General features: G+C 41.8%; 1 non-coding gene and 1 pseudogene across 1 annotated transcript; one reads left to right on the top strand and one right to left on the bottom strand.

The window, feature by feature from the left end:
- Window positions 1-9,364: 9,364 nt before the first annotated feature.
- LOC116643616 lies at window positions 9,365-9,469 on the bottom strand. The gene has a single exon (XR_004301581.1). It is a non-coding gene; the product is annotated as a U6 spliceosomal RNA (small nuclear RNA).
- A 12,415-nt stretch (window positions 9,470-21,884) lies between these two features.
- On the top strand, window positions 21,885-22,387 carry LOC116643592 (annotated as a pseudogene).
- Window positions 22,388-26,935: the final 4,548 nt, after the last annotated feature.

Genomic DNA, 26,935 nt, shown 5'->3' with positions numbered 1-26,935 from the left:
GTATAGAGAATATGGCTTGAGAGCACCCTTCCCAACCAACAAATCCAGGCATGTCAGCAGAAACTGATTCTGTAGAAATAGGATGTGGTTTTTCCTTTATTGGTGAAATGAACCGTGTCAGTTAAAAAGAGCTGTTCCCACGGGCACTGGGAACCAGGGAGTTCCTGGGGAACACTTCATCTCAAGAGACCTAGGGGGAGAAGGTTGAACTGGAGGCTGTTGACTTACTGCATAGTTATAGTTAGCGGGCAGCAGATCAAGGGCTCCTGGATCTGAAATACTTGAGGTGGGAGAGCAGGCAGGCAGGAAGACTACATCCTGTGTCCACATCGTCTCCTGGACGTCTCCCTAACCAGCAGTACCCCATCACTGAATTATCCCAACCCTTAGGATCCTGTCTATCCAGAAAGCCAGAGGTTTTGCTTAGACTTCCAATCCTAGGAGATGGTCTCCACTGGTTGGGTTAAACCTCCACCATATTCCAAGTACAGATTCATTCCATCTGGCATGCTTAGTGAAAGCCAGCTGTTGGCATGTCTTAGAAGTGAGCTAGGAGGGGCACCTGGGTGGCTCATTCCGCTGAGCGTAAGACTCTTGATTTCAGCTCAGGTCATGATCTCACGGGTGTAAGATTGAGCTCCGCATTGGGCTCCATGCTCAGCATGGAGTCGGCTTGAGTTTCTCGCCCTCTGCCCCTCCCCCTGCTCATGTTCTCTCTCTCTCTCTCTCCCAAATAAACAAATAAATCTTAAAAAAAAAAAAAATGTGAGCTAGGATTTTCAGCTTAAGGCTCAAACTTAAAACATGTTGCAATTCCTCCAGAAATCCTCTTGCTCCTCTCTATTCTTTTCCACTTGGTCTCCTCTCAGCACTTGTGAACTTACTCTGTGCTCTGTTCATTTTCACTTTGAGTTATTTGAGCCACTCTGAAACCTCCTTCCCATCAGACTTGAAACTTAAGGAGGACTGAGACTGTGTCTCCTCCATCAGAGAGTGCGTTCCAGCTAGCAACTAGATGGCTCCTATCCTAAATCAACCTTTTAGTTGGAGAACATAAGGTCAAGTTCTTGCTTGGATATAAACTCCATGATGGCAGGGATCTTTTCTCTCTTTTTTATTATTTTGTCTCCAAAATGTAGCACATAGTAGATATTCCATAAATGTCTGTTGAGTGAATGTAGGAATAAATGGCAGATGATGGCAACTTCCAAAAGCATAGAAAATTACAGAGTTTTTTGATGTTTCTCCACAGCCTCCTGTAAGTTCTGGTGAGTTCAACATGAAGGGTTTGCCCACTAAGCTGGTTGCCCAGTAGGAAAGGGTCCCCATATTTGTACTATAGAAATACTTTTCTTCTGTGCCCCTTAGGTGAAGCCCTACCATAGAAAAATCAGAGAGGTCAGGTGCAAAGGGTTTGCATGCTTCTCTCCCAGCGTCCACAACAATCAGCCCCCAGGAAGAAGTGGAGGAAAGCAACCCTGGCTGTTGGAGTGGAATTGTATAGGTCTTTTTCTTTCAGTATATGCACCTATGCTAGAGATTTAAACAAAATGTGGTACCAGAAGGAAAAATTTTGAACGTGACATTTTCTAGATATTAAAGAATTATCAAACAGGAAAAGAAAAAAATTCAATTTAGCCAGTTATATCAAAGTAAAATTCATCATTTTGTCTAATACACTTGAAGCACAATAACACCTAAGTACATTTTAAGTGCCAGATTAACTCGCCATCCCTAAAGCTTTCCTTGTAGCACGATCATGGTTTAAGCACAGAAAAAGTTAATGATGCCCAGACTACAGATCCAAGATGTCTGCTTTGTTCCTTTGAGAAGTTTGTGAAATATATAGGATGACACCCCAAAATGTGCAGAACATACAAACTTTCTCTCTGATGTCCATCCATGAACATTCAGGATTCCATACTCTCTAAATTTAAAACCTTAAAAGACTTGGATTTGAGTCTAATTTTGACGCTGGCTATATACTTTTGGACAAGTGAACCTCTGTGCCTCAGTTTCCTCGTCAGGAGAAGTGGGGTTGATAATTCCTGCCCTGCCCCCCTCTGTTGCAAATCATGTGCTGCATCCATGTGTAAGGGGTGATAAGGAGCATAGTGAAGGCATTCATCTGGAAAGAAAGAATTGCCTTTTCTCTCTACCTGTTTATCTAAGAGTAGTTCACAATATATATGCTCAGTGATGAAAGTCACAGAAAGAGACAAATCTGATGCTCAAAGGGACCTGCCACTGGGCCTTTCAACTGAGTTTCTTCATGTTAGTCCTGCCTATAGAAGGGTCTTTCCAGGGCAGGAGGCTTGCACCATCTCTCCCTTAGGAGAGAGCCGGAGAATAATTTCAGGCCCCCATAGGTCTGTGACCCCACTGACATTGGCAAAGCCAAATGATGCTGAGCTATGGAATAAACCCGGACTTAGGGTGACCAACCATCCCAGGTTGCCCGGGACTGAAGGGTTTGCTGGGACACAGAACTTTCAGTCCTGAAGATGGGAAAGTCCCAGGCAAACCAAGATAAGCTGGTCACTACAAGTTTGATTGAGAAAGAAGGGCCGGATTTGAGATGGTGCCACTTAGTAGCTGTGCAACCTTGGGCAAGTCCCATAAGGCTAACCTCTATTAGCCTCAGTGTTCTCATCTAGAACATGGGGTAAATGAGGACAAAACAATATAACATATAGGTCCACTCCTAGCTAAAGGGGGAACTCAAGAAATGCTTCTTTTTTTTTTTTTTTTTAAGTAGATTCCACACCCAGCATGGAGCCCAACACAGGACTTGAACTCATGACCCTGAGATCAAGACCTGAGCTGACATCAAGAGTTGGATGTCCAACCTACTGAGCCACCCAGGCGCCCCAGTAAATGGTTTTTAATTTGAAAATGCAAGCAACAGGAATGTAACTCACTGAGGGGAGTCTGTGCCTTCCACTTCTCCACCAACACTCTTCCCAATCACAGGTAGGATCTGTCATCATTTCATACTCTCCAAAGCATTTTCACAGACGGTCTTGCTTTATATTCTAAATTCCTCGTACATAGGGAAAATGTTCCTATCGTCTTTTTCCAGGCAGAAAACTGAGGTTTAGTGATTGGAGCATCACGCACCAAGGCAGAGCTAGCCCTCCAACCTGAGCACCTCAACATCTGATTCAGGTGCCTTCCCTCCAGACCATTCTCCTTCCCTCTCCCATGGGCAGCTCTAGTGCTTTCCCCCAGCTGGGGGCCAGGCCTCTGGAGACTAACACTCCACTGTTACCAAGAGTGGCAGTGCCAGAATGGGCATGAGGAGACATTTCACCCCCCACCACATAAACTCATGATCATTGCTGGGCAGCACAAGATTTAGGGCTCAAAATGTTCTTTCCCTCTGAACACGTGGAGATTCTTTGACCAAGCTCAAATGTGCTTCGGTCAGATCCTTCTTAAGAAAAGCAGGAACCTCATCCCCATGGCTTTGTGCTTCGAGAATTCCCTTGGCAGGAAGCAGCCAGAAAGGCCTCCAAGGGGCGCTGAAGGGTGAGAAGGTTATGGGCAGGACAGCAGGAACAGAAACCATTCCCTGCATTACCTACTCATACTTATTCTTCAGTCACGGCTCCTCCCTTCCAGACCTTGCATAAAGTTAGGTTTGTTTAACAGCATTGGCTCTCTCTTCAATCTCTCTCCTTTTTTTTTTTTTTTCCAGCTTCTAGGATTCTGTTAACATGAGTTTTTAAAAACAAACGTCCCTACCAGTGTGGTGGTGAGGGTTGGGGAAGAGGGGAGGGGAGAGGAGGGGAAAGGAATTCTTCTCTACTAATAACAAAGCTGTACTAGCATGTTCTCTTTTTAAACCATTAGGAAAGAAATCCTTTTGGGCACCTCAGTTGGTTGAACATTGGACTCTTGGTTTCAGCTCAGGTCAGGAACTGAGTCCTGAGATCCAATCCCCAGTCAGGTTCAGCGGGAAGTCTGCTGGAGATTCTCTCTCTCCTCCTCCTCTGCCACCCAACTCCCCCCCCCCCCCCTAACATTCCTCCCTTTTCAAAAAAAAAAAAAAATTAAAGAAAAAGAAAAAAAATTAATCTTTGTTTTGCTAGGGAAAATTTGTGAAGACTACAGAAAAAGGAAGGAAAGAAAAGTGGTTACTCACAGGCATTCTCTCCAGGAATAACCCTGCTGTCTTTTTTTTTTTTTCTTTCCAACTTGGATCATGAAGAGAAAAATGTTTAGAGGGTGCACACTGTGACCCATATCCCTATGGCCCAACCCCCACAAGGGCCCTAACCTGAGCCCACTTTAGTCACTTATACATTCACTCAACAAACACCCATTGGGGCCCTGTGATGTGCCAGGCACTGAGTTAGGTTCTGAGAATACAGTGGCAGACAACACAAACAGCCCTGGCCCCCCACAGACCTCTCAGTGGTAGAAGAGAAAGGTCATTAGCCAGTCACGGCCACCACATCACCCTTATCACCCAAGAGCTGACCTCTGTGCTAAGCACTTTTTTTTTTAAGATTTATTTATTTATTTATTTGAGAGAGAGAGAGAGAGAGTGAGAGAGCACACATTGGGGGAGGGGCAGAGGGAGAGACACTCAAGCAGACTCCCTGCTGAGCAAGGAGCCCCACTCAGAGCTCAATCCCACAACTCTGAGATCATGACCTAAGCCAAAACCCAAGGGTCCAACACTTAACCAACTGAGCCACCCACGCATCCTTGTGCTAAACACTTCTAATTATCATTATATTTGCTCTTTATAACCCTGTGAGGAGGTACTATTCTCAACCACATCACACAGATTGAGGGAACTTAGGTAAGAAGAGCTTAAATATTTGGACAAGGGCCATAGCATTAGTGAGGGAGACGCTGGGGTCTGGACCCACAGAGTCTGACTCTGGAGTGGGGTGAGGATTAGGACAGTGCTGCCCTGGGAGATCCTGTGTGGTCAGAGAAGAGCTCCTGAGGAAGTGAGGTTTACCTGGAAACACAAGACAGAAGTACCGAATTCCATTCTTTCTTCCAGATCATCCACCAGACTCCAGCATCCCCCCTCAGGAGTCTCACCCTATCTTTGCCCCTAGCATGGTTCTTCAAGACACTAACATCTGCCATTTCCATGTCCCTTCTATCCTGGGGCAGTTCCCCATCAACCCTTCTCAGACTCCCTCAGCACTCCAGCTTCTTACCCAGGACCCTGCCCTGTCTCATTCTCTCAGGGGCATCTTGGAAATTCCCCTTCTCCCCTCACCCCCAAAATTTTCAAGCTTAGCCCAGAACTCTGGTTTTCCCAGCACCAAATATTAATCACAGTTCAGGCCGAAACTGCCATGCTCAGGTTTCCCCAAATTCCTGGGAGGGTGGGGCAGGGACGTGATGAGGAAGAATCTGGGACTTTTTAGCTCCTGGCCACCCCAGAAAGGCAGGGCAGGAACCAGGCCTGAGGAAACTTGAAGAACCTGGCACCTCCTCCAAATTAAGATGCAGACCAAGCCTTCTTCCCAAGTGTAATTGGCTTTCATTCCAGAGGATCTGCTTTCCCTCCAGCCCAAATGACCCCCGGTTCAAAGGGCAAAGGGAAGGTGGATACTGATCCCAGGGTGGCAGATACCAGAGAAGTCTGTCACTGCTCACGTCTGCCTCTCCTTAGCTCTGCCAGGCCTGGGAAAGCTCAGAAACACCTGGCAGGTGGCAAGCTTGCATCCACCTGCTGCAATGGAAGCCAGTAGGAGAGAGAGAAGCTGATGCCACTGGAGCAGGGACTGAGCTTTTGCCAAGAGAAAGACACACCCAGACTGTTAACCTTGAACACTTTTCCAGAGGATTCCTCTTTTGGGAATTCTAACCTCAGGGAACGCCCAGAGCCTGAGGAGGAGGAGCCTGTGGGAAGGTACTGAAGTCACTCAAGGTCTCCTAAGGAAAAGCCTAATGGGGGAGCAGAAAGAACTTTTGACAAGGTCAGCTCTTCCTCTGAAAGCTGCAGAAGTCATCAGAGTCGTGGCAGCAAACGCTTACACAGTGCTTACTGTGTGTGAGGCGCTGCTCAGAGGAATGCTTGATAGACTTGAACTATTTAATCTTGGGTCCAGGAGAATGTGCTCCACTGAGGCCTTTTACAGGTGCTGGGTCCTGCTGCTAATCTGGTATTTGGATAGCATTTTAATTTACAAAATCTGTTTTATCATCGCATCATTCATTGATTCAGCATACGGAGCATCTACGATATCCCACTGAGAACACAAGTTTCTTCTCTGAAAGCATGAAGAGGCTAGTGGGAAAGACAGGGAAATAAAAAGCACAATCCATTATAGAGGGATAAGTGCTTTAAAGGAGGGAAACACATGCTGTGGGAATATCATGGAGAGTTACTTAATGTGAACTGAAGTGTGTGGGGGTGGGGGTTCTCAGAGGAGGCTTCCAGGTGGCGGGGACACCTTGACTGAGTCTTCAAGGAAAAGGAAGAAAAGCCATGCTAGACGGAGGCCTGGAGATGCCTGAGAATGGCAAGTCTGGGAAACACATGTTGGCGGACATGGGCAGAGTTTGGAAGTGATGGGGAGAGGGGTGGCAGGAAGGCATGAGGCAAGACCATGAGATCCTCAGAGTTTACACTTCATGAGCTGTGTCAGGGGAGCCTCGCTGTGCCCATCCCCAGCTGTCCTTCAAGCCACCCCAGCTAATGCCACGTGGAGTAACAGCAAAATGCTCTTGCCAAGCCATGCCCCAAATTGCAAATTCACAAGGAAGTAAATGATTATTGTTGTTTGAAGCCACTGTTTTGAGATAGTCTGGTTTTTTGGACACCGGATACTTAAAACAATCACTTCAGAGTTGGGGCATCAGAGGAGGAAGAAGAGACCTATGTGGGAAATGGCAAACATCAATACTAGGGGCTTATATCTTTTTTTTTTTTAAGATTTATTTATTTGGGGCACCTAGGTGGCTCAGTTGGTTAAGCGTCTGCCTTCGGCTCAGGTCATGATCCCAGGGTCCTGGGATCGAGCCCCACATCGGGCTCCCTGCTCAGCAGGAAGCCTGCTTCTCCCTCTCCCACTCCCCCTGCTTGTGTTCCCTCTCTCACTGTGTCTCTCTCTGTCAAGTAAATAAATAAAATATTTTAAAAAAAGATTTTATTTATTTAGTTTAGAGAGAGAGTGCACATGTGAGCAGGGTGAGGAGCAGAGGGAGAGAGAGGGGGAGGATCTCAAGCAGACTCCCAACTGAGCAGGGAGCCCAATACAGGGCTCGATCTCATGACCTCAAGACATGACCTGAGCCGAAATCAAGAGAGGGACGTTTAACCCACTGAGTGACCCATATGGCCCATATAACCCATGGGCCCTAACCCATGAAGTTTTAGGGCCCATATCTTGATCCTCCCAGGTACCATGTTTGGTTAGAAGCATATATTGTTTGAATGACATCTGCAAGCTAATCATATCAGCTAATTAATATTAGTATATGATTCTAGATGATGCTAAAGGGGCGTTAGGCTTGAACTACAGGGATATCCTCAGAATCTTGATATAAGAACAGGGATAGGGCAGGATGTTGGTACTTCAAAGACTATAGACTGGTAAACTGAGGTCAGCCTAAAGGGGGATTTCTAAGAGCTGGCCACAGTCTTCTGCCTGGTCCCTTGACCTATTGAATTTTATCAATCAATTGGATAAAGTTTAGAAAGCCATGCTTATCAAAGTTGCTAAGGACATGGACCTTGGGAAGTTAGTGGGCATATGGAATGACAGAATGAGGATTCTAAAATATTTTGACAATCTGGAGCAGTAAGTTTAATCCAACAAGATAAAATTTAGGAGGGATAAATGTAAGACTTGGTGGTTGGATCTAAAACGAAAATCTTCACAAGTATGAAATGAAAAAGGTGTGGTCTAGCCACAGGATATATGAGAATAACCTAAGAGTTCAGACTTTAGGTTTAGATAGATGTACACTTACATTTCAGCCACACTGCTTAGTAACTATGAGCTTTGGGAAATTATTTTTACCTCTCTGAGCATTAGTCTTTCCTTGTAAGAATTAGAGGTAATTCATCTAAAGGATAGTTTCTGGCACAAAGTAACTTCTCAATAAATGGCTAGCAAAAGATCTCAGTTATTTGTAAAGGTGCTGATGAGACTGGGACAATCCCCAATTCTCTACAGAATCTAGGAAAGAGGGGCGCCTGGGTGGCTCAGTCGGTTAAGTGTCTGCCTTCAGCTCAGGTCATGATCCCAGGGTCCTGAGATCGAGCCCCATATTGGGCTCCCTGCTCAGCTGGGAGCCTACTTCTCCCTCTCCTGCTCCCCCTGCTTGTGCTCTCTCTCTCTGCCAAATAAATAAATAAATAAATAAATAAATAAATAAATAAATATCTTTAAAAAAAAGAATCTAGGAAAGACCTGTCCAAGATAACTTTCTCTGCTGAAAGAAATATTCTATACTCCGTGTTGTCCAATATGATGGCCACTAGCCATGTATGGCTACTAAGCACCTTAATTTGTCTATTGCAATGAGAAATGGAATTTTTACTTGTAATTATAATTAATTTAAATTTGGCCACATGTGGCCAGCGGTTACCATATTGGACAGCTCTGGTCTAGATAATGTTAAGAAATGCTAACCTCTAAACCTAACTAGGATCTGGAAGGAAGGGACAATTTTCACTTGATTTCTTTGTCAACTTCTGAATTGATTGACTTTTTAAATTGTAACTAAAGTGTACAATTTGGTAAGCTTTGCCATACGTATACACTCATGAAAGCATCACCTCAGTCAAGATTGTGAACATATCCAGCACCCCCAACAGTTTTCTCCTGCTCCATTGTAATCCTTCTCTCCTGCCCCTCTCACTCATGACCCCACTCCCCCCACTGCCCAGGCAATCACTAACCTGCTTTCTGACAGTATGAATTAGTTCGGGTTTCCCAGTGTATATAGTCTTTTTCTTTGTCTGGCTTCTTTAACTCAATATAAGTCATCCACGAGATTCATTCATGGTGTTACATGTATGAAAAGTTCATTTCTTGTTATGGTTGAGCAGTATCCATTGTGGTTATACCACAATTTCTTTATTCACTCACCTTCTAATGGACATTTGGGCTGTTTCCAATTTCAAACTATTGCAAATAAAGCTGCTATGAACATTTGTGTAAAGTTTTTGTATGGACATAGACTTTCTTTTCTCTTGGGTAAATGATGTATGGTGAAATGGTGGGATCATGTTGTAGACATCAGTTTAGTTTTTAAAGAATTTTTGGTGAAGTATCTGTTCAAATCTTATGCTGTTTTTAAATTGAATTGTTTGTTTCTGTTGTTGTTGTTTTTTTTTAATGTGAATCCTTTATTGTCCTGTAAGGTCATGGCATAAAACAACATGGGATGCCTTACGAATTTGCGTGTCATCCTTGCACAAGGGCCACGCTAATCTTCTCTGCATTGTTCCAATTTTAGTGTAGATTCTGCTGAAGTGAGTGCAAATTGTTTCTTAATATCAAGTTTAATACAGAGTTTATATTTGCTGGATGCAAGTCTTTTATTAGATATATGCTTTGCAAATATCTTCTTCCATTCTGTGGCTGGTCTTTACATTCTCTTATTAACAGTGGCTTCTAAGAAGCAGAAGTTTTTAATTTTGGCAAAAGTCCTATTTATCAACTTGTTCTTTTATGGATGTGCTCTTGTCATTGTAGCTACGGAATCTGCTTAAGCCAAAATCACCAAGACTTTCTCCCACGTTTTCTTCTAGAAGTTCTATAACTTTAAGTTGTATACTCAAATCTATGATCCATTTTTGTGTGTGATGTGCAGTAAGGATCAAAATTTATTTTTTAAAAATACGGACATCCAATTGTTACAGCACCATTTACTGAAAAGACTATCCCTTCTTCACTAAATGCCTTTACATCTTTGTCAAAAATCAGTTATCCATATGTGTGCAGGCCTATTTCTAGACTCCCTAATCTTTTTCCCTGACTTACTTACCTTTACACACTGTCTTGATTACTATAGCTTTGTGATATGTCTTGAAATCAGGACACATTAGCCCTCCAAATTTATTCTTCTTTTTCAAAGCTGTTTTGGTTATTCTCAGTTCTTTGAGTTTCTACATAAGTTTTAGAATAAGCTTGTCAATTTTTACAAAAAGTATCTATTGGAATTTTTATTAATATTTATTGAATCTATAGCTCAATTTGGGGAGAATTGCTATATTGACAACGCCGAGTCTTCTGATGCACAAACACGGTGCATCTCTCCATTTACTTGGGTCTTCTTTAATCTCTCTCAGCAATGTTCCCTAATTTTCACTGCACAGTTTTTCATATCCTTTATCAAAGTTAAACTTACAGGGCACCTGGGTGGCTCAGTTGGTTAAGCGACTGACTTTGGCTCAGGTCATGATCCTGGAGTCCCGGGATCGAGTCCCACATTAGGCTCCCTGCTCGGCGGGGAGTCTGCTTCTCCCCTGACCCTCCCCCCTCTCATGCTCTCTCTCTCTCTCTCTCTCAAATAAATACATAAAATCTTTAAAAATAAATAAATAAATAAAATTTTAAAAAGTTAAACTTACATATTTCACATTTTTTATGCTATTGTAAATGGTAATTTTCAGCTTCAATTTCTGATTGTTCATTGCTGATATACAGAAACACAAATGATTTTTATAAATTTAGAAATACAATTGTTTGTATATTAATCTTGTATTCTGTAGTCTTGCTTGACTCACTTACTAGTTCCAGGAGCCTTTTTGTAGATTCTATAGAATTGCCTATGTAGACTATGAATAAAGATAGTTTTACTTCTCCCTTTCCAATCTGGATGCCTTTTATTTTATTTATTTATGTTTTTGCCTTATTGCAGTGGCTAGAATCTCAAATACAATGATAAATACAGGTGGTAATAACGAATATCCTTCTATTGTTTTTGATACTAGGGAGAAAGTATTCAGTCTTTTTTCATTAAGTATGATGTTCGGTATAGGTTTTTCATAGATGCCCTTAGCAAATTGAGGAAATTCTTTTCTAATGTAGGCATTTGGTGCTATAAATTTCACCCTAAGTGTTGCTTTAGTAGCATTCTGCAAAGTCTGACATGTGGTGTTTCTATATTCATTCAGTTCAAAATACTTTATAATTTCTCTTTTGATTTATTCTTTAATCCAAGGGTTTTTCTTTAAAGAAGTACATTATTTAGTATCCAAATATTTAGGGATTCTTCAGATATCTTTTTCCTACTGAGTTCTAATTTAATTCCATTGCACAGAAAACACATTTGTGTATGTGTGTGTGTATGTTTGTGTGTAATCTTCAACTTACTTTTGACTAGTGTTAGCATGGTATATCTGTAGGCATTTTCTGCATTTTTTTTTTACATTTAACCTATTTGTGTATTTTAAGTATGTTCCCTGTGGACAGCATACACTTGGATCTCGTGTTTTGTTGTTTTTTATTTTTTTAATCCAAGCTGATGAGTTCTGCTTTTCAACTGGGGTGATTTACATTTCATGTGATTATTGACATGACATGTGATTATTGATGGGTTAGGCTAAGTCTATCTTCCAGCTATTTATTTTTTATTTGTACCATCTGTTTGTTAATGCTTTTTCCCCCTCTTTTTCTGCCTTCTTCTTATTTCATTGAGTTTATTACTTTTATTCCATTGTATCCTCTTTGTTGCCTTACATATAACTCTTTGTTTTGTTTTGTTGCATTAGTGGTTGCCCTAGAGCTTAGTATACATCTTTGAGTCATTACAGTCTTCCTTCAAATCTAGTGTCTGGTATCAGATACCACTTCCTTCAAATCTGGTATCTAGTATCAGATACCACTTCATGTAAAGTATAGAACTGTATAATAGCATATTTCCATTTCTCCCCTCCAAGTCTTTATGCTATTATTGCCATATTTTTCTTGCACTTATGTTATGAACTCCAAAATACATTATTGCTATTTTTTATAGCAATAGGTTTTATTCATTTATTTATTTGAGAGAGAGAGAGAACATGAGCAGAGGGAGGGACAGAGGCAGAGGCAGAAGCAGACTCCCTGCTGAGCAGGGAGCCCAACATGGGGCTTGATCCTAGGACCCCAGGATCATGACCTGAGCTGAAGGCAGATACTTAACTAACTGAGCCACCCAGGCACCCCACATTTTTGCTATTTTTAAATAGTTAGTGTTTAAAGAGATTCTTAAAAGAAATAATCTGATACATTTATTTATGTAGTACCATTTCCAGTGCTCTTTGTTTCTTTGTATACATTCAGATTTTCACCTGGTATCATTTTTCTCCTGCCTAAAGGACTTTAACAGTTCTTGTAATGCAGGTCTTCTGCCAATGAATTCTTTCAACTTTTGTATGTCTGAAAACCTTCATTTTTGATAGATATTTTCAGTGAGTATAGAATTCTAGATTGACGCATTTTTTTTCTTTTGGTACTTTAGAGATAATGCTCCACTGTCTTCTCACTTGCATTCTTTCCAATCTGTTATCATCTTTATCCTTCTTCCTCTGTACATAACGTGTTTTTTGTCACCTGGCTGCTTCTAAGATAATATTTGATTATGATTTGTCTTGGTGTCATTTTCTTGCTAAGACTATGTGTTCCATAGGATTATGCTATTCCAATTTTGTGGTCTAATCTCCCAAATCATGTTGATAATCAGGTAGGACTGACCTAACCAAGAAAGCCATATATATAACAATTAAAAAGGGGATATACTTCAACTCAGGATTTCAAAAGGACTTGTGTGACTGAACTACCCAGTAGAAAGAGAACTATATGCACTTTACCAGTTAACTTGGCCAGGTGAGCATTCTCAATAGTCAAATTTTGACTGCTTCTTCTACTATTTTCTCTGTGGCAGTTTTAAAACATACCTCTGCCCGAGATTCTTTGACATTCTTCCCACTGAGAAGTGAGATCTATATCTCCTGTCCTTGAACCTGGGTTCTGTGACCGCTTGACTAGTGGATTACAGCAGAAACAACACTACAAATTTCTGGGCTCAGAGTTGAAGACCCTGTCAGTTTCTTTTTCTTTCTGAAGATGCTTGGTCTTTCATCCCAGCCACTCTGCCATAAGTAACCCCAAACTGCCTGGAGAGGGGCCCACATGGAGAGAAGGCTCACAACCCATCACCTTGGCTGAGCTCCCAGAGAGTCAGCACCAGCCATTTGAGTAACACATTTCAAAAGTTGATCTGCCAGCCTCAGTCTAGCTGTTATAGCTAGTATGGTGTGTAACAGAAATGATCTGTCTGCAGTGAGCCCTGCCCAAACTGCAGATTTGTGAGCAAAATGAATGCTTTTTGTTTTAAGCTTCTGTGTTCTTACATGATTTGTTACATAGGGATAGATAAACAGAATGTCCTCCCTAAAGAACTGGATTCCTAAACCCATGCCTCAGACAAGTAGCTTCTGCTCTGATATACTGTAGTTTCCTCTTTTCCAACTTCTAATCTTTTATCTGACCCAAGGAGTTCTGCTCTCTTTTCCTTCTGTACCAGGATAATCCTGTCCTTCTAGAGGACTTACACTGCTATTTGTAGAAAGCACTTGTTCTTCAAGCTTGTATGTGTTCAAAGTGTATTCTAATTACAGCTTTACTAACTGGTTTCTTATGAAGCTCTGATTCCCTCCGTTACACTCCACGGGCTCTGTGTGTTAATCATTGTCTCTTGCTAGTCTTCTAACCTACACACTCTGCTTTGGCATCTATTTTCTCTTCCTAAGCAGTGTTCTATTTCCTGGCTGCAATCTCTACCCATGTTAGCTTTTAAAAATTAAAATTTAGTATAGGAGCCTTTACTAAAATCTACCACTGAATCAGTTAGAGTTCACTCACAAAATCAAAACCATACCAGTTGTTTGAATACAGAGAGTTTAATATATGTTAATACATACAAAGATCCTAACTAGATACCTGTATGAGTCAGGTCTCTCCAGAGAAACAGAACCCAAACCTCTTAATATGCATAAATAAATTTATTTCAAGGAACTGACTTACACAGTTGTGGGGGCCAGCAGATTTGAATTCTGTAGAGCAGGTCAGCAGGCTGGAAATTCTCCAGCAAGAGCTAATGTTGCAGTCTTGAAGCAGGATGTCTTCTTCCCCCAGGAAACCTCAGTTTTTGTTCCTATAGTCTTTCACCTGAGTGGATGAGGACCACCCACATTACTGAAGGTAATCTCCTTTATCTAAAATGAACTGATTATGGATGTTTACCACATCTACAACATATCCTAACAACAACTGGGTTAGTGTACATTAAATAACTGGGTACTATAGACTAGCCCAGTTGACACATAAAACTAATCATCACAGTAACAAAAGGGTTAAAAGAGAATTATAAAATATCATGGAAGTTGCAACTACTGAGATCTGAGGAAGCAAAACGAAGATTGAAGTTATTAAAACTTAGAAACTTAGTAGACAGACCATGAGGAACTGAAACTCAAATCTCTGAGTAGGAGGTATTGCTGAGTCAGTGTTAGTTGTCTGAGTTCAGAAGAGGGGACTCAGGAGACTGCCCAAAGACCCAGATCTTTGCGGAAGGCACTGGCTAGCTGTTGTCTCCCCAAGGAGACATAATGAAGCTGATTCTGCAGGTGTTAGAAAAACTGCAAACTGGATTCAGCTGCTGCTACAACACAAAAACGCTTATGCTATGATGAAGGTTTGCTGGGGTAATACTCACAGGAATGGCAAGCAGACAAAAAACCCTCAGGAAAATATACAGCAAGGAGCAAACCCCTTGTTCCTCCTCCAGCCTCACAGTCTCCATCTAGTGACCTAAATGGCAGAGCCATTTGGAAAAGCAAAATTGTGGCTTTCAGAATCCCGGTTCTAGGATCCTTGGTGCTCAAGGTCACCTAGGCTGCCAGCACCAAGAAGTAATCCCAGAAGTTCTGGAACTAGATGCCTGCCCACTCCCCCAGACAAAATAAAGTTATTTTCCCATTCAAAAAAAAAAATGGTGAGTTTGAAACTGAGAGGCATTAAGGTAAGTGATACAGTCCATTCCTTTGGCTATTCGGCATCCATAACACTACTCTACAAATTATGAACTTTGCTATTATCACAAAAACCTTTGTTTTCTCCCCCAAATGCAACTTTTCTGCATAGAAACCAAGACAGTGTTGTCTTCTTCCCAAACTCAGATCTGCAGAGTCTCAACTATCATTGTACCCATCCCTGAGTGGCATTGGTTATTTCTCAAATTCAATTTCATCTGAACATGTGTTTCAAAAAAAACAATTATAAAGTTAACTTCCAATAAAACTTATAAAAATAATAAGGATAAGAAGGAGAGAGAATAATAAGAGAATTAATATATACAATTATATATCTACACACATATGCATAATAAGCAAGTAACTGGTCATGAGGCCATAATTGATGTTTACAACTTCCTTCTTTCACTACCCATTTCATATTTCCTTTGTCTTCCTACAGCACCTCAGATGGTTGGGTTGTTTTTTTTTTATATGGTGGGATAATCCATCTTGCCTAAAGGGTCTGAATCATCACTGAATATGCCTTGGCAGGGGTGGGTGGAAAAATTGTCATCTTCTATTTACTTCTACTATCAGCATGAAAAGTCACTCCAGAGAACACCCAGTTTCCAAATATAGTCCCCCACCTCCAGTGAGTTGCTAATCAATATCAATCACCCCAGCCAATAGAATAACTCTCTTCTTTGCCTGTTGGTTTGGTAGCCTGAGGAACACAAAATGATCAGGTGGCAGTCTCATCTTCCAAATCAATGCAATATTGGTGTATGCTCTGGAAGAAGCATTCATTTTTTGGGAATCAAGGCTCCAAATGAGCAGAGCTCAAAGTCACAGGGATCAGAAGCAAAATATCTGTGGGCAGGCTATGAGTTTTAGTAATGAGAAGAGCTAGTCCACTTCTACCTCTGATTCCCAGGCCCATGTAGACAGGCTATGGGAAATATATATGTATATATATATTATATATATATATATATATATATATATATATATATATATATATATGATCCCAAGTATAATCTACATCTTTTGAGGAAGAACTGTCCTTTCAAGATATAATCTCTCAACTGGTACCATACCTTCAGTAATCCATTAAATCTTTCTACTAGGCCAGCTGCTTCTGGGTGGTGGGGTATATGGCTATACCAGTTAATTGCATGGGCATGAATCCATTGCTGCACTTTTTTTGAAATGACTGTCTTGATCAGAAGCAATGTTGTTTACAGTATGCCGTATTTTGTAATCACAGATGATGCTGGCAGAAGATTCTTGGGCAGAAAAGCAGGTATGTACTCATAAAACCTGTCTTCTCCAAGGAGGAAAAAAATTTTGCTCTTCTCCATGATAGAAGGGAACAATTGAATCAACCTGCCCCTGAGGGCTGGCTGGGCCCATTAGGGAATGGTGCCATATCAGGGGCTTTGTGTAGTTGGCAAGTTAGGCATTCAGCAGCATTGCTCGTCAGAAAAACCTTGATTAAGGCAAGTCTCTGTTGTTGAGTCCACATATAACCCCATCCTTACCATTATGGCTACTTCATATATAGGTCCATTAAGCAAGTACTGGAATAGCTGGGGAAAGATGTTAATTGAAGTCCACAAGATTGGTCATTTCATCCCCCTCCAATCAAGAGACTCCTAGTCTATAAGTGACTTGGTCTAGAAATTAGATGAGAAGTCACTCAAGCCAATTTTTTGGCCACCAGACTTTTTATTACAGTCAAACATTCTAGTAGTCTATCATTTTTTTTCATTCCTAGGTGCACCATGATCAACTGTCCAAATAAAGATCCCTAGTCTCAAAACAGTTTGATTACCACTATGTTCATGCTGCCTTTTATGGTAAATGTCCCCTTGTCTTTGGTGGTTAAGTTCTGTCATTTGACCTCTACTATATGGGAATCCCTTCATTCCCATCGGCATCAGTGAGCCCAACTCAATGGAGGTGTCTCCACCACTATATCTGGCTTACAGAAAACAGCATTTTTCAGAGTTTTTCAGAGATGCAAGTGCTCACATCAATAATGTATTTCTCAATGTTTTGTCTTCTGGGCCCTCTGGTTGATGTATTTGGGGGGTAGGTGTGCAGATTTTGTGTGATAAAGTCGCGTGATCATTCTTTTCTCCCTATCTTGAATGCCTTCCTCTATATCCTGTCAGAGAAGTTCTAGCGTTCCAACCTTATTAAACACATACCACTACTGAGCCCAAGTTTCTGTCAGCCAACCAAGAAAGTTTTAGAGACGCTTACAGTTGCAAAAACTAACACATTAAAACCAGAATATCTAATAAAGGCACCCAATAAATTTGATCTGATCCAGTGCTATATTCCATCATCCTTTGTCTAGCACCCATAGAACATGCTTCTGCATATATTTCCCAAGTTTTTGCCACTGTGTTATACAATCTTGCAATTCTTTTAGCATTTAAATGATTTCCTCTGAGTCAGATTTTGTACTAGTCCCCCCTAAAGAAAGCTGATATTTGACTCTACTTGTAAGTCTAGTGGCAACAAAGAGTGGTTGTGACGGGTCTTGAGAAGACTGTGCATCCCCCAGGTGAAGTTGCTATAAGGTTTTCAAAAACATAGATGGGGTGGTTGATTCCATACCTGGCAATTGCTGAGCTGGAACCCACCATCCACTGATTGATCTGAGGAAATTTTTTAATATCCTTAGAAATGAAGGAAAGTATCTTGCAAGTCATTCAGTGGAAATATATCCTTTCACCAACTCACTCCTATAGTTACCATATATTTTTTTTACTGAGGTATAGTTGGCATATAATGTTACATTAGTTCCAGGTGTGCAGTGTAGTGATTCGACAAGTCTATGCATTATGCTCTGCTCACCACAAGTGTAAGCACATCTGTCACCATACAATGCTATGACAGTACCATTGACTATACTCCCTATGCTGTACGCTTTATCACTGTGACTTATTTATTTCATAACTGGAAACCTACACCTCCCACTCCCCTTCACCCATTTTACCCATCCCCTACCTCTCTCCCCTCTGGCAACCATCAGTTTGTTCTCTGTATTTATGGGTCTGTTTCTGCTTTTCTCTTTGTTTATTTATTCATTTTTTTTTTAGATTCCATATATAAATGAAATCATATGGTATTTGTCTTTCTCTTTCTGACTTATTTTACTTAGCATAATACCCTCAAGTTCCATCCATGAGATCTCATCCTTTTTATGGCTGAGTAATATTCCATTGTGTATATCTACCGCAACTTCTTTATCCGTTCACCTGTGGATGGATACTTGGGTTGCTTCCATGTAGCTACTGTATTTCTTGTCTGAAGCAGCTCTCATGTGATGCACCGAGACTACTATGGTGCCATCTAGTGGCAATTGCTCATTGAACCTTATTTTCTCACATGCTACTTTTAACAGGTGATAAAGCACAGATTCAACTTTTCTAGTGAGTCTTCTAAAACTAGATAGATGCCCAGAGGTTGCGATGAGTATGTTCTAGACTTTCTCAGAGACAGGGTAAAGAATAAAATCATCTTTTAAAGTCCCTGCCAAAGCTGAGAACTGGGCAGAGGAGTGTACTCCTCAGCCGGCCAATAGTCTTTCTTTGAGGCTGAGCAAATAGTGAAGATGTGGCAGAGCAAGCCAATGGAGGTCAGGCCCACAGACAGCATTTCCAGAGGGTCACACCCTTCCCACTATGCCCACATTCTCCAGGACTAAGTATAACTGACATTACAGATCACAGAGCCTGTGGGGATCACACATAAGGTTGTGGGGATCATTCATCATCCGTTCCTTTCAGTGAGAGCAGTCTTAAGATACTGAGCTAGCTTGAGGTTAAACAGATACAAAATGGCGGAGACAGGTAAGCCAGCCCAGATCTTCTACCTGAGAATGCCATATCTGCCTCTCTTCATTGTTCTTAAGGTGCCCCTGTCTGCAGACAGCAACACCCATGGGGCCATCTTGAGGGACATCTCTATAAACATACATAAAGATGGTGCAGCTCTTGATCTTGGGATCATGAGTTCAAGCCCCACACTGGGGGTAGAGTTTACTTTAAAAAATCACACATAAAGTTTGTTTTCCAGGAATAGAGAGCTGTTTTGCTTGCCCCCCTAAACAAGACCTACGCCTGGGTTCATGGGGGAGTCACACAAGTTTGTTTCCAGTCTTTTGCCTTCCTTTTCTGTCATCCAAAATCTTCATGCACCCCTTCACTCATGATACCCATGCCCCTGGCCTTCCTTTCTTGGGCAGCACCTCTAGCACCTGTAGCCTCTTTGTTACATATTTCTCACCCCTTCCTTGTTGTGCCACAAGGTGTCCTTGTTGTCCACAGACTAAAAGTCCTAGGGCTGATGCAGGTACAGAACACCAAGCCCCTCTAGGGAGAAAGCTTTGTCCTCATGGCAGCAATTTCTGGATTTCCTCTGAATTTTAAGCCCCTGTGAGTCCTGTGGTACATAGCAGCCTTGCTGTGTTCCTCACATCTTTAGTTCACTACTCTTAATCCATCTCAATTCTAGACCTCTGTTTATTAGTCTTTTCCTGCCTTTCCCTATACCAACACCAACACACACACACACACACACACACACACACACACACACGTGCATGCATGCACATGCACAAATACACACATGAAATGTCCTCCTACCTCTCCCTGATCCACTGAATTGCATCTTTCTTTCAAGGTCACAATCACTCAGAATGCATTGTTAACTTTGCTTTCAGAGATTCTACATCACATCAGTTTATATCAACCTTTATGGCACTAAATCAGAAACCGAAAAAACTATATTCTGGATCTGTGCATTTAATCTAGAACTTTAATATTTTTTAAAGATTTTATTCATTTATTTGACAGAGAGAGAGACAGCGAGAGCAGGAACACAAGCAGAGGAAGTGGAAGGAGAAGCAGGCTTCCCGATGAGCAGGGAGCCCGATGCAGGGCTCAATCCCAGGACCCTGGGACCATGACCTGAGCTGAAGGCAGATGCTTAACTGACTGAGCCACCCAGGCACCCCTAATTTAGAACTTTCAAATCTGCCCCCTACTCCATTGCTTTAACATTGTAAGCCAGTGCTTAGACCTGGGAATTCAGTGGTGAACAAAATAGATATGGTTCCTGCCTTCATGGGATTCACACTCCAGGTCAAGACAGACATAACACAGGTGAACACGAGTAAACATACAATTACAGGCTTGATGATGGTTTGAGATAAGGGTGCCAAGAAAAATAGAAGGAAGTCTATTTTTAGATTGTGAGATAAGAGACCATCTGAGGAAGAGGTGTAAATAAGCAGATGTAATGAAAGAGAAGGAACCAAAGAAAGGATCAAGAGAAGACAGTTCCAAGTAGAGGGAACAGCATGCTTGAAGGCCCGACAGAGGAAGGGGCTTGGCACACTCACAGAAAGAACTGACTACATGACTACAGTGCAGTAAGCAAAAGACAATGTAGTTGGGAATAATGTGCAGAGGCTGAAGCAGGCAAGGTCTCAAAGGCTATGGTAAGGAGCTTGAATTTATTCTACGTGCCCTACAAAGCCATAAATTTTTTAAGCAAGGAAGGGACATGATTTGGTTTATTAGGAGACCAGTGGATGATATGAGGAGAATGGCTTAGAAGAGTGGAGAGTGGAAGGGAAAGGCAAGTTAAGAGGCTGTGGCCGTGGTCCACATGAACGATGATGGTGACAGGAAGAGAGATGGTGGAAAGGAACGAATTTCAGAGGTAGAATAATGGGAAGTAGTGATGTTTTATACCTACTTTTAATTTATCCTTATTGTTCTAGAACACATTTTTTACTAGTTTGTTCAAGGATAGTCCCGGGAATTTTATTTTCTGAGTGCACATATTATGAATGACCATTTGCCCAGGTAATGAATTCTTAGGTCACACAACCTCTTTCCTTCATGATGCAAAAGACTTTGTACCCTTGTCTTCCAAGCATGTAGAATTTTGGAGGAGAAATCTGAGGTACATGTGATTTTTTTTTTCTTGCTGCATATTTATTTATAGGGTTTTGGTAACCTTTTAGAGTTAAAAATTCTGCACTAATAGGTCTGGAAGTAGTTCTTTTATTAATCTGTCCAACAGGATGTTATTTAGCCTAGCCACATCCACTCCCCTTTCTTCTGGGGCCAGCAGCCCCGTCATCCTCTGGGAAACCATCTCTCCCTTACTTGCAGTCCATGTGGACACTGGATAGAGCAGACAGCTGCTCATTCCAGGAGTGGGAGTGTCCTGACAACAAAACCAATGCCACCACCCTTCTCAGCTGCCTAAACTGAGTCAATGATGAGCTCCTGACCCAAGCTCAGCCAATCAGAGTCTGAGGATTAAACCAAGGTTAATGCCACACAAGTATTAGAAAGGAAGAACTCTTTCCTCCCCTTGGGCTTGGAAAGCTGGAAGAATATCAGCCTAGAGCGACTGGGAACAACCTACCCAAGAATGAAGCCAACCCAGAAGAAAGCCAGAGCTGGAGAGATGGATTCCTAGTAAACCTTTGAACTTCATTAGGTGAGCCAATAAAATCCCTCTTTTGCTTAAGCCAGTTTGAGCTGGGACCCTGACACAACCCAAAGATTCCTGATTAATACAATAAGCATATTTAATTTTAAAAATAAAATTTTACTTGGGTGCCTGGATGGCTCAGTTGGTTAAGCGTCTGCCTTCGGTTCAGGTCGTGATCCCACGGTCTTGGGATCAATTCTTGCATCAGGCTCCTTGCTCAGCGGGGAGCCTGCTTCTCCCTCTCCCTCTGCCACTCCCCCTTGCTTGGGCTCTCTCTCTCTCTCTCTTTCTCTGTCAAATAAATAAATAAAATCTTTTAAAAAATAGTGTTTTCGCTTTCAACCCCGGCCCCGGACGTAGCAGCCGCCGAGATGTTGATGCCCAAGGAGAACCGAATTGCCATTTATGAACTCCTTTTCAAGGAGGGAGTGATGGTGGCCAAGAAGGATGTCCACATGCCCAAACACCCTGAGCTGGCAGACAAGAACGTACCCAACCTTCACGTCATGAAGGCCATGCAGTCTCTCAAATCACGAGGCTACATAAAAGGAACAGTTTGCCTGGAGACATTTCTACTGGTACCTTACCAACGAGGGCATCCAGTATCTCCGTGATTACCTCCACCTGCCCCCCGAGATTGTGCCTGCCACTCTGCGCTGCAGCCGCCCTGAGACTGGCTGACCAGGGCCCAAAGGTCTGGAGGGAGAGCGACCTGCAAGACTCACATGAGGGGAAGCTGACAGAGACACCTACAGACGAAGCGCCGTGCCCCCTGGTGTCGACAAGAAAGCTGAGGCTGGGGCTGGGTCAGTAACTGAGTTCCAGTTTAGAGGTGGATTTGGTCATGGACGTGGTCAGCCACCTCAGTAAAGTTGGAGATGTTTTGTGTTGAATAAATTTGTAGCCAGAAAAAAATTTTTAAAAAAATAGTGTTTTACTTAAAGCCAATAAATGTTCTCTATCTATGGCTTCTTCTACAAATGATTTTGTTAATTATTTTAGGAACTCTTGTTATTTGTGAGTTAGCTCTTTGATATCTGTCTTTCACAATTATTCTCTTCTTTCATTTTCATTTCTTTGTCTTTTGCTTTTGTGTTCTAGGAAATTTATCTTCATCTTCTCTGTTACTAATTTTGTTCCCTGCAGTGTCCATTTGCATGTCATGGCTTCCATTTTAGAGTTTAATGCAACAACTATGTTTTCCAGCCTAATAACATTTTTCTTCCACTTGGATTGTTTCCTTTTTATAATAGTTTGTTCTAGTCACTACAGGTGTAATTTTTTTAGCATCTAGCATATGGTGTTCTTTGGTAAATAAATTAGAAAATTGAATGGAACTGTCATTTATTTTCTTGATCAATGATTTCCTTTATTTTATTATTTAACTCCCCTTAGCCTACTTTGTCTTTATTGCATCTACCACCTGAGATAGATGATAGATAGATGATAGATGGGAGAGAGAGAGGGAGAGAGAATTTTCCGGGACCTAGAACAATGCCTGGCACAAGTTGGCCCTCAGGAACTATTTGCTGGACATGTAAATGAATAACGTAAATGCATTAATTTGCTCATAGTATCCTTGAGAAAGTAAACTTGCACAAAAAGATAAATAACAATCCAGGGCAGCTAATGGAGAGTTATCAGAAATACATACATGATTAAAAGCCAAATAAATTATACAGATACAGGTGTACTCTGGAATGAGAGCCAGATGTGGGCAGAGGACATCACTTAATGCTTTGAATGATCAGAACAGTGTCCAGGGAAAAGCCAAAGATTGAGTGGAATGTTGAAGAAAGGGTATGATCTGGGAAGGAAGGGGGCTGGTGGAATTTTCTTCCAAAAAGCCTTCCTCTGGGATTGGGACAAATCTGCCCACTGCAGTCAGCAACCACTCAGTCCTTCAAAGTCACAACTATTTTTCCTATCATGTGATGAAATTTCAGGACCCAAACAAATAGAGAATTTTAGATTGAAAAATCCCAGTCCATCTTCTTCTGTTTCACCCCTAAATGAAGGTGGAGAAAGCAGTCAAGAAGACTGGTTGAGGGCGGTTTGTTTGGCAGGTTTCTTCTCTCTTGTATCTTTGATTCTTGGGTCATTATGGCAAGCATCTCTGGTCAGGAATACTTCTAGGCACCAAATCTTCGCTTTATTGGGCTGTACTATGCCTGGAAAGATGCTGACATCAATAAAAGGTTATTGAGAGTAAAGATGCAGCCTTTGACTCAAATGATGCATACTTGTAGTAATAAATGTGCCTATCATCATTAACTACAATTTGAATGGTGCCCCTAGAATTGTGCAATGTATGACTGAACAGCTGCCCTGGGCACTCCAGTTATGACTAAAACCTGCCCTAATTCCTTCTATCTCTAATCACTTTCAGCTTCTCACTACCTATATGATTCAAGGCACTCAACCTGGTAGGGACTCTAAGGAGGTATAGAAAACAGATGAAAATCAAGAAAAGAACAAGTTGAAATGGTTAACACTGAAGCCAGGGAATGTCTGTGTTGGGAAGGACTTTAGAGTTCATTGGCCCCAACTCTCCCAGTGCAGGGGTTTTCTATTGCCATGACTTGGACAGATGTCATCTAACTCACCTCCATGTCTTCCAGGGCCTGGGAGCCCACATCCTGCAATTGTCATTTGCAAACTCAATGGGCATGTATAAATGGCAAGCAAGTCATATTTAAATATAATGAAAATAAAATATGTAATACATTTAAATTTATAAAGCCCTTCTGGATTTCACACAGCTAGATAAGTTCCTGTGTTGCTCTACAAGAGAGCTGAGAGGTAAACCTTTCTGAGGCTCCTGCCATGTTATGGTGGGAAGGGAAGGGAATGGCAGGGAAGACAAAGATGAAGCAAGGAGAGAAAAGATGACTTGATATTATAGTGCTCAGGCTGGAGTGATTTTCCCTCTCACCTTAGTGGAGTGGCTTCCAAATGGTAATCCCTGGAGCAACACCAGACTGGCTGCTCCAGAATCCCCAAGGAGCTTTATATAGATTCCCAGGTCCAACCCCTGACAGCCTGGATTTAGCAGATCAGGGGGTGGGCCTGGGCATCTCTATTTTTTTAAAGCTTCCAATTATTTTGAAGTACATCCAGGCTGAAATTCACTTCCTTAGAGAGTCCGGATCACCCCATTCCTGGTGATAAAAAACAAAAACAAAAAATGCCATAATCCCTAAAACTCATGCAAGTAGATAGCTCTTATGTCCTTTGGCAGTGTTTTCTGAAATCATGGTGTGTTTTTTTTTGTTTTTTTTTTGTTTTTTGTTTTTTTTACTACTGAAGGCAGTTTGAGTAATGTTTTCCTGCTCTCCCCAACCCAACCATGCCCTCAAAGCATCACCTGAAGGCTGTGACTGGGCTTCTCCATCTCAGCTTGCCCTCTTTGTTGCAGGCCAACCAAGATGCTGACAGGAACAAAACTGACTTGTTTTTGAGAATAAAGATACAAGCGATGACTGAGATGACGCACGCACGTTCATGGAGGGAGACTCTCACATCCGACCTACCTTCTTCCGTCCACAGAGAGTCACGTTGCTACTCTAACCACATCACTAATTCCGAAAGACGGGGACTCCTACACACGGCCCCCAGGTTGGGGCAATTCTCCTGGTTGGGGCAGACACCTGGATGGCATCTTGTCCCAAGTTCCTGGCACCTCAAATTCTCTCGGCTCTAATAGCTAAAGCCCGTGGGTGTAACTCCAAAAAGGCAGTATTCTCAATTTGTAGAATCTCTGGGGTGCTTGTTGAAAAAAGGCAAACTCTGTGGCCCCACAGAAAACCTCCTGAATATCTGGTGTGGGGCCAGGAAATTGGCCTTCTAAAAAAGCAAACCCAGGTAATTCTGAACAAGGCTGATTTTGAACTTCACCCATTCAGGATGAATGAAAGAAAAAAGAAAGGAAAAGTATATGGAAAAAGGGAAGAACTTCTTCCCTGCCCTCTTAGGGCCATTTCTCCGTCTCGTCTTGAGATCTTAGCCAGACATTCCCCTCATCTTCCTATCCATTCTCTTCTTTAAGAAAAGTTCTTATCTATCAGAAGATTCATCTTTTTTTTTTTTTTTTTTTAAGGCTAGCAGTTAAGTATGCATGGGATCCAGTTCTATCCATTTGGGCAGAGGGGACAGAACAAGGAGACAAGACAGTGGGCAGAAATGTACAGGGAGAAAAGGACAGTGTTGGAAGAAAAGCCCAGGCTTGGGACTTTCCTATGTCAAAAAAAAAAAAAAAAAGAGGGGGAGGAAGAGGAGAAGGAGAAGGAGGAGGAGGGGGGAGGGGGAGAAGGAGAAGGAGAAAGAAGGAGAAGGAGGGGGAGGAGGAAGAAAAGAAGAAGGAGGAGGAGGAGGAGGAGAAATCCATACTCTTGTTATGTCATTTAGAATCAAATTATTACATGATGATTCATCCTTTAAGTTCTTTCCCAATGAGCCTTGGTTGTGGAAAATCAAAAGTCAATAAAGTCATGGCTCCGTCTCTTATTGGTTAGGTGACTTTGGGCAGATTATCAAATCTCTCTGAGATTTAGTTCCCTTATCTGTAAAATGGGGGTAATCACCTAATAGGGTTGCCATTCATTTTAATGAGGTGACATATTTAAAGTACCTAGCACAAGTTTTAGTCCATGATAGGCAATCAAAAAGCCCTAGATATTATCAATAATATAACTCTGTAATACATGTCTTTCTGCACTTCCTTCCCCTTATTTTCCACTTATTCTAGGCTCCAATTTGAACTACGATTCTCTAAAGCCCTGATAAGCCATGGGCTTTAGAGTCTAACAGAATTGGTCTAATCCTGTCTCTATCACCAACTTGAGCTGTATGACCTTTGTGGAAATAGTAGCCACCTCACCAAGTTTCTGTAAAGGCTAGTGCAACAGTGCATATAAGGAGCCCAGGTCCATGCTTGGCACTTAGTGTGCTCTGTCTTTCCTTCTTTCTCCTTCCCTCCAGGCTCCCATATTGGTCCACGGTCTCCACCTTGGTGTCTTTACTCATACTATTTCTTCCACCTGGAATGCCCTTTCCCCATTTTCTGCCTGTTGGAGTTCTTCCCAAAGCCATCTTCATACTACCCAAACCCAACAGACAAGATGCCCAGATAAACCACTCTATATTAACAAATAGAGTATTCACTGAGAATCTATTATGGGTCAGGCACTGTTGCAAGTTCCTAGGGGTGTAGAGATGATTGAGGTCTAGTCCCTGAACTCAACAAATTCAGTTGACTTAACATAAGAATAAATAACTATAATATTATGGGGTGAAAGTACTGACAGAAGTTAAGTCTAAGGTGCTGGGAGAATACAGAAGAACAGGCTCTTGGGTCAAATGGATTGGGGATGCCTTTACTGAGACAGGACCTTTGGGTTTGATGTGGAGAATGAGTGA

Source organism: Phoca vitulina, unplaced genomic scaffold, assembly GCF_004348235.1.
Source record: "Phoca vitulina isolate PV1807 unplaced genomic scaffold, GSC_HSeal_1.0 scaffold26, whole genome shotgun sequence".
Lineage (NCBI taxonomy): Eukaryota > Metazoa > Chordata > Mammalia > Carnivora > Phocidae > Phoca > Phoca vitulina.
Note: the sequence above shows the minus strand (reverse complement) of the source record. Positions and strands in the feature narration are given on the sequence as shown.